Here is a 16,050-nt window from a genome sequence, read left to right on the forward strand (position 1 = left end):
AATTTTCTCAAAGTTGAGCAAAATAAATGTTATGACCGCAAGGTTATTTGAAATCCTATCTCCTTCCAGCAGGTATGACCACCAGAGATCAATATCCTTGAATCTGTATTCTTGCCAGATGTGGCCTAAGTACATCTGTCGTTCACCACTCACAGTTGGGCATTCCAGCAGCAAATGTTTCAGTGATTCCACTGTCATTACGTTTTTGCATAATCTACAGTCCTTTGGGTCTTCTTTCTCTCTCTTTCTATTCTATAGTGATTGGTTCTACTTGGCCAGAGGTTAAGATGTAGCTTTAAGAAACCTTGTCTCAAGAACCAATTGGGAAAAAGAGTTAGGTATTTTGGCAGCGTATTCAGTTTTCGCGGGACTGCCCAGAATTCTTCTTAGCCTTGATATTTAATGAGCTCATCCAGTGTATCAATCCAGTCTCTGGTATACATTTTTTTTCACTTGATCTGGGTTGTGTAATAGGGATTCTTCCGTCTCATTCAGGTTTAAGAAAAAAAAAATATATATATATTGGCTAGCCTTCGTGTGAAGGTTTTACGGAAAGCCCTACAGTGAATCTGACATACCCTAAAGGGGTTCCCATTTCTCACGCCAGCAGGGGAATATGGCATACCCTGTAAATACTATATACATTTTTGGGACACTTGAAGTTGATGTGAGGCTGTTCATATATTATTATTTATGTATTCATTTTATTTGTGTTTCCGTTTACATAAACATTTCAGAAAAACAAAAATCAAACAATATAGAAAGAAAACTTGCAACATAAAACATATCACATGTAACAGAATAGAATGGAATGAGAAGTACATCAGAATTAAGAACACGTGATGCTGATGTGAAGGCTGTTCATACATCAATTGCTTTAGGACTCCTGGGTGTTAAAGTAAAGCACTGGGCTCTGACATGAGAGCAGCCTGCACTTCACAAATTTGAACATCACAGGGGAGACTTAACCATTCAACCTGTCGAGGACGATACAAGTAACATTTACGTGTGGTAAACATAACACGTGTTATTACTTGGCTTTGAAGCTGGAGGGATCGGACATAAAATGCTCTGTTAGTACACACATTATTATTCATTGTGCCCTGTCATTTCAGAACCAACATCACCATGGTATTATGAATTCGCGCCTGGAAAATACCATGCTTGTATAAACAGCACATTGCATTCCTATTTATTTTACTCTGTTAGCATCGCATGCAGGTGGTCCTGGGAGGGTTTATTGAATCCAAAATAATTGTAACTGGTTCATTACTTACACTACAGTATTTCATAAGCAGGTCTCCCTGTGAAAGCTCTTTACCACATGTTATGCTCCATGGTGTTCACACCCAAGCTTATCCCTAGCACTGAACCAATAACAGTCTTACACACTGCATCATCTCTAGCCATTCCTCGGGAGACAGGCAACGTAATTCCAACACTATACTCTGTGGGACTGATATACAGGCTTTACCAGGGTGCACATTGCATTGCTGTAGTCCCATCATCTGTTTGACCTCTAGGTGCCCCAAGAATGGGGTTTTGAGTTGTTTCATTTTTTATTTCACTGGTTTCGGACCTGGGTACTTTTTTGAAAGTGCATTGCCACATTATGTGCTTCATTTTACCTGCACATATGTACCCCTAACATGAATCCCAGTATAGTTGTATGTACTGCCCCACACCAAATTAACTCTAGGAAACTGCCCCTGCATTACATCTAGACTTTACAGTCTTAGCACGTAGGTGTCCCAGAAAGCTGATTGCACCAGTCTGTCTTGTGACTTGCACACTCTTGGCTGCCCACAGATTGGCACAATCAATTCTTTCATTTTATACACTACTATGTTCCATATCTGGGGTTTCCTGTCAAAGTGCAATGAAACATATTATGCTCCATCTTTTTCCCACCTAGATATTCCAACCTGTTTTACTTACTACCTCACATCTCGTGATTTCCAGGAAATCATGCCACATTATTTCTTAATGATATCTTGTGTTCACCCATAGAGACACTCAAGAGGCAGATGGCACAGTTTATATCATTCTATATTTTGTTTCACATCCCGGTGGCTCTGAGATGGTTAACTGAGTTGTTTTCATGTTGCATCCACCTAGAACATAACACAAAGGATTCAGAGAACTACAATGGGCCTCATTACGAGTATGGCGGTAAGGCAACAACGGCACCGGTATCGCTACCGGCACCGTTGTTACCGTCCCACCATACTATGAGTTCTGCTGGCGGGTGCCCTTTCAGCCACCAGGTTTTACAAGGTGGCCATACCGGCACCCGTGAGCAGAACTTGATGGTAGCAACGGTACCGTTAATAACGGTAACGTTGCTACCACTCTCCCCATTCCCATTGATCCCTATGTGGCTCAAATGGGGATGCATTTTTACCAGCGCCCAGAAATAGGCAATTACCGGGTGCGCCAAGGTCTTAATGACCCGGTAATTGCTCTTTTTTGGACGCAGAATAAAAATCAATACTGGCCTTTACTACAGGCGTGGCTACCGCCATACTCGTAATGAGGCCCAATGACTAGAAGACAACACATCTAGATAACACATTCAAAGCACTGTGAGAACGCCTTCCCTGTCCCCCGGAACTTCCGAACAGCAACAGAGGAGATCCCCACTCACCACAATTCAACTGACAACAAGAGTCATAATTGGAAAGCACCACAGAAACCTCAAAGCACAACCCTACCACTTTGATGAACCCTCTGATCTCAGGGTACTTCTGATCTGCAACCTCAACAGGAAGTCCTACAATCTTGACTTCCCCCTCTTCTCCAAACCAACCAAATGCACCCAGTCTTTCCAATGTGCAGGAGCATGCGCAGAACATGGAAATTGCAGTTGTGTCTGATACAAATCGGAATGACATAACATAACATAAAATAACATAAACTACATGTGTTTGGCTTTCTAGGCTATCCTTATGCCTATGGTATACCTCTTGCAGTGGTTGTGTTAGGCATCAAAAGGCTTACAATTTGATGAGATGCATGTTCCTATGTGTGTACATTAGGAAAATATTCAAGAGCTTGCTCAACTCTCTCTGTGAAGTCTCACTCACAGAGTTGTACATGGAAAGATACGTTTCAGAAATATTCCACATTAAGCATGGAACCAGATGGGGTTATTCAATGTCCTGTTTAACACTATATATGTGCTCATAATCTGTAGGCAAAAACTGATTTGCCCCCATAAGAATGTGTCCACGGAGATCTTTGGTGATGATATGTCTTTTTACACAAATTAACACCCTGTTGCTTTACCACGAATACATAAGGTTGCCTTGATAGTCTGGTAGCCTCTTCAGATACAATCAGAATAACAACAAATTACAGGTAATTCTTGTCAGGGGGATTAAAAGGAAACCATACATTGCAAGAAGTAAAGTAGACTAGGGGGTAATTCATAGACTTTACTGCAGAAGTAGCACACACGGCTGGCGCAGAGAGGGAGCGTGCGTCAGCATGTGCCAGCCGCGTGCGCCAGCCGCGTGCGCCAAAACTAATTTTCACTCACAGCGTTTTCATGGATACCTAGATCCATAACCAGCCGTGGCGCAGAGTGGTGCAGAGACCCTGCAGCAGCGCCAGTTAAGCCCTCAACCACTCCCGTGCGCCAAAAACATCGCACACATCCCCAACATGGCGCAAAGGCCAGTGGACCAGCATAAAGCCCCCCAACCACGAAAAACGCGCTAAAAATGCCACTCAGCCCTCACGCGCCAGCCAAGTCGAGTGCAAAACTCCTTGCGAACCCTCGGAATACGTGTAACCCGCTCGCGCCAGCAAAATCACATGTAAAACTCCCCACGCATGCCTTGGAGTACACATACTCCGCTCACGCCAGCGAAATCGCATGTAAAACTCCCCCTGCACCCCTCAGAATACGTGTACCCCGCTCGCGCCAGTGAAATCGTGTGAAAAACTCCATGCGCAACCCTGGAATATGCGTACCCCGCTCGCGTCAGCAAAATCGTGTGTAAAACTCCCCGCGCACCCCTCGGAATACGCATACCCTGCTTGCGCAAGCAAAATCGTGAATAAAACTCCCCGCGCACCACTCGGAATATGCGTACCCTGCTCGTGCAGGCAAAATCGCGTGTAAAAGTCCCTGTGCACCTCTGGAATACGTGTACCCCACAAACACCAGCGAAATCGCATGTAAAACTCCCCGCGCACCCCTCGGATTACACGTAACCCGCTCACGCCAGCAAAATCACGTGTAAAACTCCCTGCACACCCCTGGAATAGGTGTACCCCGCTCGCACCAGCGAAATCGCATTTAAAACTCCCTGCGCACCCCTCCGATTATGCGCACCCCGCTCGTGCCAGGGAAATCGCATGTAAAACTCCCCGCGCACCCCTGGAATATACATTTTGCACACATCTTTTTTTGTTTTGCTTTTCGGATACCCTTGCATTGCAATGCCACTGGATGCATGTTGGGGTTTTAGGTCGAGGGAGCGGAAGCGTGACTTTAGCACTCCGAATGTGCGCTCCACTATGGCCCTGGTTGCAATATGGGCTGCATTGTGTCTTACCTGGGGTGGTGTGGTGGGTTCCGTATTGGCGTCATCATGTAGGTGCTGAGAGGGTAGGCACTGTCCCCTGGTAAGGTGATAATGGTTGTCATTAGTCGGGCTTGTGAATTTTGTCTGTGTGTGACATGCATGCATGTGCACGGGCATTTGTACTCACCTATGAGCCATGTGTCGCCATGTTCCCCAGCTTCCAGGGCCCGGCTCAGGGCAGACATTCTGTATATGAAACTGTCATGGGTGGACCCTGGATAGTTTGCATAGACAGAGGTGATGATTCCCTTGGCATTGCATACAACGTGCGCGTTCATGGAATGCCAGTGCTTGCGGTAGATGTTTTCAGTGGCCCTAGGTGGACGTAGGGCCACATGGGTGCCATCTATGGCACGAGCACTTTGGGGAAGTGTGCCACCCTGTAGAGGTCCAGGACCACGGCCTGCCTTTCTGCGGGTGTTCTGGGCATGTATATGTGCTTGCGGACTGAGGGGCGCGCAGTGATGATTGCCAACACCTGGTGTAGGCAACGTGACTGCGTGGGCTGTGAGACACCCCCCACTATGACAGTTGTCTGCTGAAATGACCCAGTGGCCAAAAAATGCAGTACATTGAGCCCCTTCTCCAAGGGGCGCAATGCTTGGTAGCACAGGGTGGGTGATGTGAGTTCATCCTCCCACTCAGTGACCAGGTCTAGGATGATATGAGGTGGAAACGTATGCCTGCCATAGACCTGGTCATCAGGTATCCCAAAAAGGCTGGTCCTGTGCAAAAAATGCGGGGCCTGGCTATTCTCCTCCTCCTGCGGTGTCCCACGATCACTGCTGCGAGGAATGGGACATTCATCGTAGCTGTATATGCTTGTTTGTTGTTTGCGTGCACTTTTATGCTGCTTGGGGGTGCTTCCGTCTGCTTTTGTGTGGTGGACGTATTTGTGCATGTGCGTGTGTTTTGACGTGCACAGGTTTTCCCTATTTGATTCCATAAATACGTGTTGTTTACTAGCGTGTGGGCATTCCGTGTGTTTCCCAGCGGTACTGCCAACATTACGCCTACATTTTCATGCATTTTTCCCCATTCCCCGTGTTCCGCCCCCTTTTCAGGTGTGTGTGTGAGAAGTTGTGCGCTTTCTCCGTTCCTGTTGTGCACGCGTTTGGAAAGTCGCAGTGACGTGTAAGGTAAGTGCGGATTTGGCGCACACACCTGGAAAAACACGCACAGGGCCTTCCATGAATTGCACGCTTGCGATTTGCACGCGTGCGCTAGCTTTTTCACGCTTGCGCCAGCTTGCGTCCCAAATTTCGCCGCACAATTATTCCATGAATTACCCCCATGGTGTGTTTGATCTCTATGGTTAATATACATCATGTTATTCTTCAATACTGTAGACACTTGCTCAGAAATGTATATCAATGAAGAATATGAAGAATGGAATTTGTTGTACTATGACTAAATGGTTAGAGATAATGTAAATGCGACTATGCACCTGAAATTCTTATATTCGTTTTGCAGTATTGCTCTCTCAGTTTTATACTCCATAATTAGGTACAACAAAATTCAGGAGGCGATACATTTTGCCATACTATATTTGACTTTGGGTGGACGGTTATGCCTGAATTTCAAAATACAATACTGACCTGCATTTGTGTAGACTATATTGTGCTTACTGCAAGCATATGTTCAGGCATTTTACATTTGCATATGTTAGGATGGGGGAAAACATACTCCTGCTGGGTTTGGCAGCAAAAAGGCCATGTTACGATAAGAACACGTATCAAGACTGGCTGCACCAATGTAGGTCAGTCTTGTCATATAAGAAAACACATTATACTGGTTTTACCCTATATGCCGGTAAAAATTAAAAATAAAACAATACCACCTCAAAAAACATATTTAGACTGGTTGTACTAAGGCAGGCCAATCTAGCCACATAATAAGACTTATTAAGTATTGGCACAGTAAGAAAATATATCCAGACTGACCCATCAGCTTTGGCCGCCTTGTCACGTAATGAAAACATGGGCATCAACAGTAAATCAAACATGAACATTGTTTGCTTTACTCTTGATGCTATTAAAACATGACATGCCCCCACAGTAAGAAAACATATTTATTTTATTTATTTATTGTGCATTTGTTTCAAAATGGTGTTTCCAAGAGCCACAAGACAACATAGGGAGGGAAGAAGGGGAGTAAATAATATTGGCAAAAACAGTCAATATACAATCGTGGTCCTACTAGGTCTTGTGGCATTTGGAAATGCATGTGCAGTGAAGAGAAATGCAGCGGATGGGGAAAGAGCAAGGAATGGGCAGTGCTGGTGAGAGCCCAGGAGGGAAGAGCCGAGGTGTGCCAGGGGAGGAGGCCGATGGCTAAGTGCTAGGGTGGAGGAATCCCAGGGTGGGACACACAGCTGAAGGTAGGGGGCCCAAAGGGCAGTGCTGAGGGGATGAGGGTGTTGATGTCGACTGGGCAGGGGCCTTGTATCTTGTGAGATTCATGAAGGTTAAGGCCAATAGTCCCAGCGGCAGTGGGATGGTTAGCAAGGAAGGAATAGAGGGAACTTAAGGAAGTCTGGCACAAGTCTGAGAGGGGTTGGAAGGCTGTTCCAAAGAGGGGCACCGGCCAGAGAGAGAGACCTGCCCCCCCCCTCTCTGCTTGGAGAAGCGTTTGACAAGCAGAGAGTTGGAGTTACAGGAGCAGAGGGCCATAGCAGAGAAGAATTAAGGCAGAGAAAGTTGGAGATAGTGTTGTCCCAGACTTCAAAAAGCCTTGTGGGGGATGCAAAGGGTTTTGAATTTGATCCTCGCGGCCACCGGGAGCTAGTGGAGAGATCTTAGGACTGGAGAGATACAGCACCTGGGCTTGAGGCCAAGGATAAGTCTTGCAGCCCTATTCTGGGTTAGCTGAAGGGGGCGTAGGTAGGAAAGGGGGTGATTTAGGAAGAGGCTGTTTCAGTAGTCCAGCCTAGAGAGGACCAGAGCTCTGGAAACATTGAGCTTCTACGGAAAGGTGAGGAAAGGAAGAATTCCTCTAAGGAGGTGAAGCTGAAGTGGGCCTTTTTGGCAAGGTCCAAGATGTGAGGGGTGAAGGCAAGAGAGGAGTCGTAGATGACCCCAAGGTTTTTGGCCTCACGGTATGGTGAGGGTAGAGGACCCAAGGAAAGCAGACAGAGGGTAGTAGGGAAACAGTGCATAGGTGTCCCAGTGAGAAGGATTTCCATCTTCCAGGCATTAATACAGAGGTTGTTAGCCACACACCATGCCTGTATGGCGGCCAGGCAATCACGGATGAGAGAGGAGGAAGAGGAGAAAGTAGAATGAAGTTTGAAGGAAAGTTGTGTGTCATTAGAATAACACTGGAAATGAGGAGAGAAGGAAGAGATCAAGTGAGTAAGAGGTGCAAGATAGATATTGAAGAGCTGTGGTGATAGGATAGACACCTGAGTGATGCTGCAGGTACAGAATGAAGTGGTGGAGCAAGGGCCCAGCTGCAACTTGGAGGGGCGGTTAGTAAAGAAATAGGTAAACCAATCCAGTGCCCCTCTATGATGCCAAGATTATGAAAGAGCCGTTTTATGAGGATAGAATGGTTGACCATGTCAAAGGCAGAGGAGAGGTCAAGGAGGATGAGAACAGCAGGAGATTTAGAGTCAAGATTTGCGAGAATGTCTTCATGGGTGTTCAGGAGAGCAGTTGCCATGCCTCTGGATACCCGGAATCCAGATTGATGGTCATGGAGGCAACCAACAAGTTCAGTATGAAGTATCAGTTGGGGGAGGACTAACTTCTAAAAGGGTTTACCCAGGATGGGGGTAATGGAGATAGGGGGATCGTTAGTGGGCAGCAGTGGTCAGCAGACTGCTTTTGTAGGCGAGGGTGCACAAGGGAATGCTTGAGGGAAAGAGCCATTGGTGAAGGAGTGGTTACAGAATTCGGCAAGAGCCGGAGCGAGAGAGGATATGTTGTCTTTAATAGTTCTAGAAGAGCAGGGGAGCACCTGTTGGATGAGACCCTCATAGAGCGGACAACTTTAGAGACCTCATCAGGTGCTGTGGGCAGAAGGGAGGAGAGTGCATGGGCAGGGGCAGGGGAGGGAGGCAGGAACACAGGAGTGTGAGTGGAGGTGGTGGAGAGTGAGGACAGAATGTCCTGGGTTTTAGATGTGAAATGGGAGGCCACAGCAGTGCAGTGAGCCTGGAAAGGAAGGGGAGTGTTTGAGACTGCAGTTGGATTGGCGAGTTCCTTGCAGATTTTGAAAAGTTCAGCCATGTTGTTAGTGGCTCCAGGGATGCAGGTTTGGATGTGGGCCCTCTTCTTACAGCATTTACAAAAAAATGTTCAGCATTGCTGTGGCTACTGGCACCCTTATATTTAAAGAGTTAGTTGAATAGATTACTAGTACATGGATGGTCAAAATGTCAAAAATGTCAAAACAGGATGGCAGCAACAAAGATTCAAGCTACAGTTTACCCCCAGGCTGACCAGTCTTTGAAATAAAGAAATAAAAAGAAGAATACTGTAGTGTTTGAATATGTGCCTTTATTATTTTAAAAAAGAAAACAAATTGAAATGTATCACATTAGTGTTCTTTGCTTGACTAGATTAATACACATTTCTGTTATTTTGTTACAACGTTGCTTGTCCCTTTCTTTAATATTGCATTTTATTCATCTGGTGCTGTTTAAATGAAGGACACTTAAACAGCACCGGATGGATAAAATCCTCTTCTTGGAGCAGATAGACACATGATACTGCCTTTGAAGCAGGTGACAAGCCAGTTTGTCAGAGGGTGAAACCGAGGTCTGCCACTTCCATTCAGCAACTCTGCACTTACATTTCAGAGATGCTAGATTGCAGTCATACCAGCCGTTGCACTTGGAGGCAGCCTTCAGGTGGATCGTAAAGATAGGGGCAAGGATGTCGAAGGGGAAGACTGGCACACACGTCCTGCCACATAATAACAAAATGGGTATCAAGAGTAAAGCAAAAATTAATCTTGTTTGCTTTACTCTCGAAACTCTTTAAAATAAATGCCACTCCAGAGGATCAAAATATATACAGACTGCCCCACCAACTTGGGAAGCCTTGGCATGTAATAATCCTTACCATGTTGCTTTAATCTTGTACCCCATGCAATGAAATGTTTGGTCCTGGCACACCTCCCACCCTCAAAGTGAAGCTGAGGGTGAGGATGAGGTGGGCAGGGAAGTATTCCAGAACATCACATTGTATAATTGTATGGCCATCAAGAGTGAAGGAAACATGATAAAAACTACTACATGGTAAGACTGGCCTAAGCTGATGGGCCAGTCTGGATATATGTTTTATATTTTTTATTGAGGCACTGTAAAATTGGCATCAAGATTAAAGCACTTTTCAAGATTGTGTTACTCTTGATGCCCATTGAAGCATACATAACAAATATATACAGACTGGCCCACCAATAGGCCAGTCTTGTCACATAACAACACTCTCAAAGAGTAAAGAACACATGATAAGTGTTACTAATTGGAAGAATGGCCTAAATTGGTTCGACAGTCTGTTTCTATTTTGATACTGTGGCATAGCATGTTTTAATGGGTATCGGGAGCAAAGTAGGAACAAGTGATTGCTTTACTCTTAATGTACCTTTTACTGTGCCACAATTAGAAATATATCCAGATTGGCAATGCCATGTACTAATATATCATCCCCCCACACCATCACTCTGAGAGGGAGAGAGAGCATGCCAGGAAATGACTTTGCAGCCTTATAGACCATGCACCTCTCTCCTTTCCCACACATACAATCAGAGGCAGGTACATCGAAACAAGCATACAAATGTATTAATTCACAATTTCTGTTATTCAAAAACACATCATGCATCCATTAATTTTTGCATTCACTTGCTCACAAATACAACAGACACTCTCTCATTCACTCATGCACACTTACAGTTACAAACACATGCATGCGTTCACAAACAAATACATAAATACATACACATGCATTAAAAAATATAAAATAAACATTCTTCTTACCTGCAGCCCACTCTGTCTTCTGCGCAGCATTAACGGGAAGCAGGACGCAGAGAGATCCTTCCTACTTCCTGCTCCTTAAGGGCACCTCCTAAACAACACCAAGGGAGGCCTAAACGTGCAGAGAAGGGGGGCAGCATCCCCTCTCCACATTTAGGCTTGCAGTTCCCCAGCATCCCCAATGGGCCATGAAATGCTTCGGAAGCAAAACTCCACTGCACCATGTGTCCCTTTGCCAGTTGAGGCAACCTCAGGAATGTTCGGGAGTGCATTCCCTGGGCTGGCCTTGGTTTTCCCATAATGAGTGACAGGCAGGTTGGTCACCTGTTGCCCATGATGGAGGAGTCGCCCCTTACTGGAAGGAAAAGGGAACAGATACACCAGGCATCTTTATTGAATGCTGTTCTTTGGTGTTTTCCAAACTTGTATTTTACTGGTCAGGTATAGAGATGGGCAGCCAGATAATTCTTCTCTAAGGCAAGCCACAAATTACCCATACAAGGCCTCCTGACTCCCCATCCCCACTCCACACACCATACCCTATGAACCTGGCTCTTCACCGCCTAACAATAGACATCCCATACCTGGCATTCAGCCCTTTGCCCACCCCCACACTAACACAATCTATACCAGGAATCATGTCCTACCTCCATAAAGTGAAACATGGCCTACTGTCTCCTGGCCTCCACAAACAACAACCCTCACATTGCATCCTGAAACCTTTCCCCAATGCACATACATTGAAATGATCTCAGGCACGACAAATCACTGCAACACACAATATACTTCAAGGTAACTTTGTGGACAGTGGGCCATTTCCAGATCCGTGTAATTGAGTGCATAGAATGGATTCTAAAAGTGACGTACCTGCCCATGCCTATATGAGATACACACTTCATAAGGAAAGGATCAGGTGTCCACATTTTGAACATCAACTAACATTAACGTTCCCGTCAAGGGGGCATTCATTTCTTGCTCGAATGCTACAAATGTCAAAACATCCTGACATGGGAAAGAGCAAAGACAGCTGTTGCCATTTTGAATGCTCTTTCTCGTTGCGAGTGGAACAAGGTGATAGGCAGATGGCATACGCTTCCAGCCAAGCAAGTTTGCTAAAGGAAACACATTTTACACGGTGAGCAGGAGGGGCTAGACCAGAGTGCTTAGTGGGCAGACGCTCGAAACTCAAATTTAGCTTGAGCCCGTCTGTTGCCTTGAGCTGCCAGAGTCTCACCTGAATCACCCTCTTATTGTTTAGAGGTTCTGATGTTCTGATCAATGACTCCGTTTATTTACGAGAGAACCGAATACCCAAACATCCTTATTTCTAGGGTGCCTGGAACCAGATTGTGGGTCGAGAATGGTGTCTGCATATATACCCAAGCTGTAGGGAGCGGTTTAGACATTCCCGGAACTGCCTTGTCTGCATTTGTGATTCCCCCATCTCTGCAAATCCTCTTAAATTCGTCAAGTAATGTAGTTAATTATGTGAAGAAGGTTAGCATAGAGACTGCTTTTGTTCCTCGCCCGTGACATTTATTTGCTCTTTGTGACTATTCTTTGATTGTCTGCAAAGAAAATCGGATTCTTTTCAGAAATGTTTTTTCTAAGCACACAATTGACTGCTAATGACTAACCATGTTTTTTTAAATTTTATTTCATTTCAGGAAGCACCTTCCTCTGCACGATTTGTTGCACTTTATGCAAACCTCTGTGTTGCCACTCACTTTCTTGAGGTGCCGTGGTAGCTGCAATGTTTTAATAAACTGGTGTATACATATTATAAATATATTATGATGACATCAAAAATTGCATAGGCCATTCATCATAAATGTCTTCCCTGTTTACTCAGAAAGGAACAGAACAGTCTGGGTATGGTTTCCAGGGATGCCTTGACGAGCCCGCTTCCGCAGAGCACAGCTGTGTTTCTCTCAGGCATACTAATGGATTAGTCCACGTGGTTAGGCATCATTAGGCAATTTTATTTCCATTCACCTAATAGCATCATGATCAATATTAAACAATTTAGCAATATTTTCTTTAAATTATTTAATCTTCAGGCTGACAATAGTTGCTCCATTGTCGCTTTTTTACTCCAGGATCCAATGCAATCACTTTCCTCAAAATGTCTCTTGCAGACGAAAAGCGTATTATCAGGCAAGGCAACACCCGAATCAACAGGGACGCGGCCAGCAAACTGGATCTGAAAACTGAAGCTCAATAAAAGAATGATAACAATTAGTAAATGAGAGAGTGGGCAAGGACATACCTATGCCTCTATGTCATTAATAGGATCCACCTGCCATGAAGCTGAAGGACAAGCTGAAGGCACTGAGGACTCATTGCAATACTTACGGCTCTATCATGGCACTGCAGTATTGATGACTGCTGAACAGGACAAAGCGCTTCCCGAAAACAGTGATAAATACCAACTACAGCGGTAGATTACACACTCGCAGTCTGTTTTACAACCATCCACCCAAGTACTTTCACTGTCCTAGGGAGCAAGCCAGGTCTGCACGTGACTCCTTCATGCAAGTGATAAGTGAATTTAGCCCCTCCACTTAAGTAGGAGTGCAGACGATGTCATGATCTCAAAGTAGCTCTCTCTACCACTACGGATTTTTCCTTTTACAATTTAGACAGAAAAATGTGATTCTATTAATGACATAGAGGTGAGTATTATGTAACGCTCTGTTAAATGTATTCTTATGCCAGTTAGAAAAATAAATTGAAACTAGCACACTTACTCGCTGAACTTAATTATTTTCTATTATGATTGTGCAATGGTTACTTCCCTCCACTTATAATTGTTATTTGGGTGGCTCACATTTTCCCTATTTTTTTCAGTGACCTTCGCCCAGTATCAATATCAACTGAAAGCAAACATTAGGTATTCATTGGAATTCCTACTGTCTAGGATTTCAAAAGAAACCCTAGTTGCTTGGAGGCGAAAGGGAATACGAACAAAAGCAATACATTACAAAGTTTGATGGAGAGAAGAATATAAAATTCAAGTCTTTGTCATTAAGCCAATTGCAGTGTTCACTCATACCTTTAGTGGGGACGATTAGAATTGTATTGCATGATAGTGAATGCACAATTGGCTAACAATAAAAGGATGAGAATACTGAAACATGTGGTCATTCAGCTGGTCTGAAAACGTCCTCCAGACTGGGTCAAGAACTAATTACCTTGGGTATCATAGCTTTCTTGTATTATGATCCGTTTAATTGGACAAAAGCAGTGGCAGAGGAGACGGCCGCCCCTGGATCCTCCATGATGCCCAGCGTGCACCCCAGCCTCCTGCTGCCACCCTATTATTTGCCCCCACGAACCCCTCTCCATCCGGGCACCGAAAGCTGCTTCCACTACTGCACTAAAGGTAATTCTAAATGTGATAGAAAGATAATTGGATGAATTCCTAATATCAACTGTGATCAACCCATAATTGTGTAAGCATCTCACCAAACAAAGGTTAGGAAGTTGTGGAACACTGTGATCTTAGTTATGTTAGAACCAACGAGTCTTGATGGATGTGATATATGAAAAGAAAAGCCAGTTTACAAACAAACCAAAGTGACAGATCCAAGGTCCAATGACCTGATACCCTGCATAATGCAATCTGACATATCCGCATAAAACATCTTGGTATTCGAGTCTTGTAATAAGATTAGTTCACATCCCAAATGTGAGAACATGTATTTTGAAGAGGTCTCACCAACCAAATAACCTTACCAAGACAGCATACTAAGGAATGTTTGCCTAATGGAAAACCATAAATTATCTCATGATAGGTAGATATGGCAGATCTGGGTGTTATACTCTCCAGTGAACTCCCCTCCTCCCCCTTTCCCCCTTCCCCCGCCTTCTACAAAGTTAATTGTTCCATATATTGTACCACTGGTTTGTTTCAATGTTGTACATTTTCTTCTTCTCATGTACTGTTATTCTGTAAAACGCTTTGGTGTAAAGCGCTATATAAACTCAATAAACATAAACATAAACATAAACATCTGGGCATGTTAACCATGCAATAAGAAAACATGGATGCCAAACGTTTTATGCAATAAACTGATCTAAATGTCTCTGCTCACACCAGCAAACCCATAACTTCAAAGAAGAGCCATAAGACTTGACTTACAAGGCGTCCATGACTTTTAAATGAAAGAAGATGCCTGAGCGGCCTCTGGATAACCATCCGCTATTGAAATTATCACACCATCCGTAACAGTTTTTCAGACAACAACAGAGTATAGATATCCCCAATCAGGTTTATCAACCGATTCCTGAAGACTAGTAGGAGCATTGGGAAATCTATGGACAGATCTTGTGCCATTGGGTAAAATGCAACTGTAATAGAGTGAAGGGAGCATAATTGGTTTGTGTTTTAGCATAGAAGGTGAGATCAATTGGAAGGGGGGAATTGTGCAGCACATGTTACCTCACTTCTGAGAAATCACATGTGTGGCCATTGCCATGGAATTCAATGAGCAACTGAAACCCTTTGTGATATGTGCATTGATGTGTATGCAGAAAGATCTAGCTGAAATGACTCCATAGTGTTCTTCAGACACCAGCTTCCCTAGTGCATCCAATGATGAGAACACCAACACACTACTACTTTGCCTCTCTTTGTAGACCTAGAGGACAGCGGGGAGGTTGGGGGGGTTCCAAGATTGGATATATATGTGGTCTGGCCTAATTTAGCAGTTGTGCGGCCAGACCTTTCTTCTCACCAGTTCAAATCAAGACAAATGTACAACATTGACCATTCCATCCAAAACTATGAAATCCAGAAATATGGTATTCCACATTTAAGATGCCTACAACACTTTTGCCCACAAATCCCTGTTTAACAAATGGGGATTTGTGGGCAGAATGGCACACAAATCCCTGAATTTCGGCGCACAAATTCCATGAATCAGCCCCTTAATGAAGACAGCATAATATTTGAGTGAAAGCATTTCGAGGCACGGTCAAACTTGGCTAACAGACCTGCTGGTTATCTTTTGAATTGAATACTCGTTGATTATGTTAATGCTAGAGAACTACAGGCGACTGTTAAACAATCAAACATGACCAACCTTAGCACTAATCTGATGATTTAAAGCGTTGTTGTTTCCGGGGTTGCATCGTCCATACTGGGTTGATATATATGGTTATTTGGGAGTCAGATTCAGCAATACATGCACTTTGGGGTAACAGAAAAAGAAAGAAGCCGTGAAACAGTCACGTGCTAAGTCTGCATGTTCACGCTTTGAATGTAATATTGTTGATTTGCCTGTTGACATGTTACTCGAAATGTATTCTGACGTGTAATATGAATGCAGGTCGTCTAGTGATGAATTAAACCATTTTTCTATTTTTTGAGGGGGAGCCCCGTTCTTTTAAGGGGTCTGCACCAAATGACACAGACGCATGCGATGCATTTGGAAACAGGCTGACAACAAATATCGTTTTTTCCCCCAAATA

Source organism: Ambystoma mexicanum, chromosome 8 (assembly GCF_040938575.1).
Source record: "Ambystoma mexicanum isolate Mex_15411 chromosome 8, UKY_AmexF1_1, whole genome shotgun sequence".
Classification (NCBI taxonomy): domain Eukaryota; kingdom Metazoa; phylum Chordata; class Amphibia; order Caudata; family Ambystomatidae; genus Ambystoma; species Ambystoma mexicanum.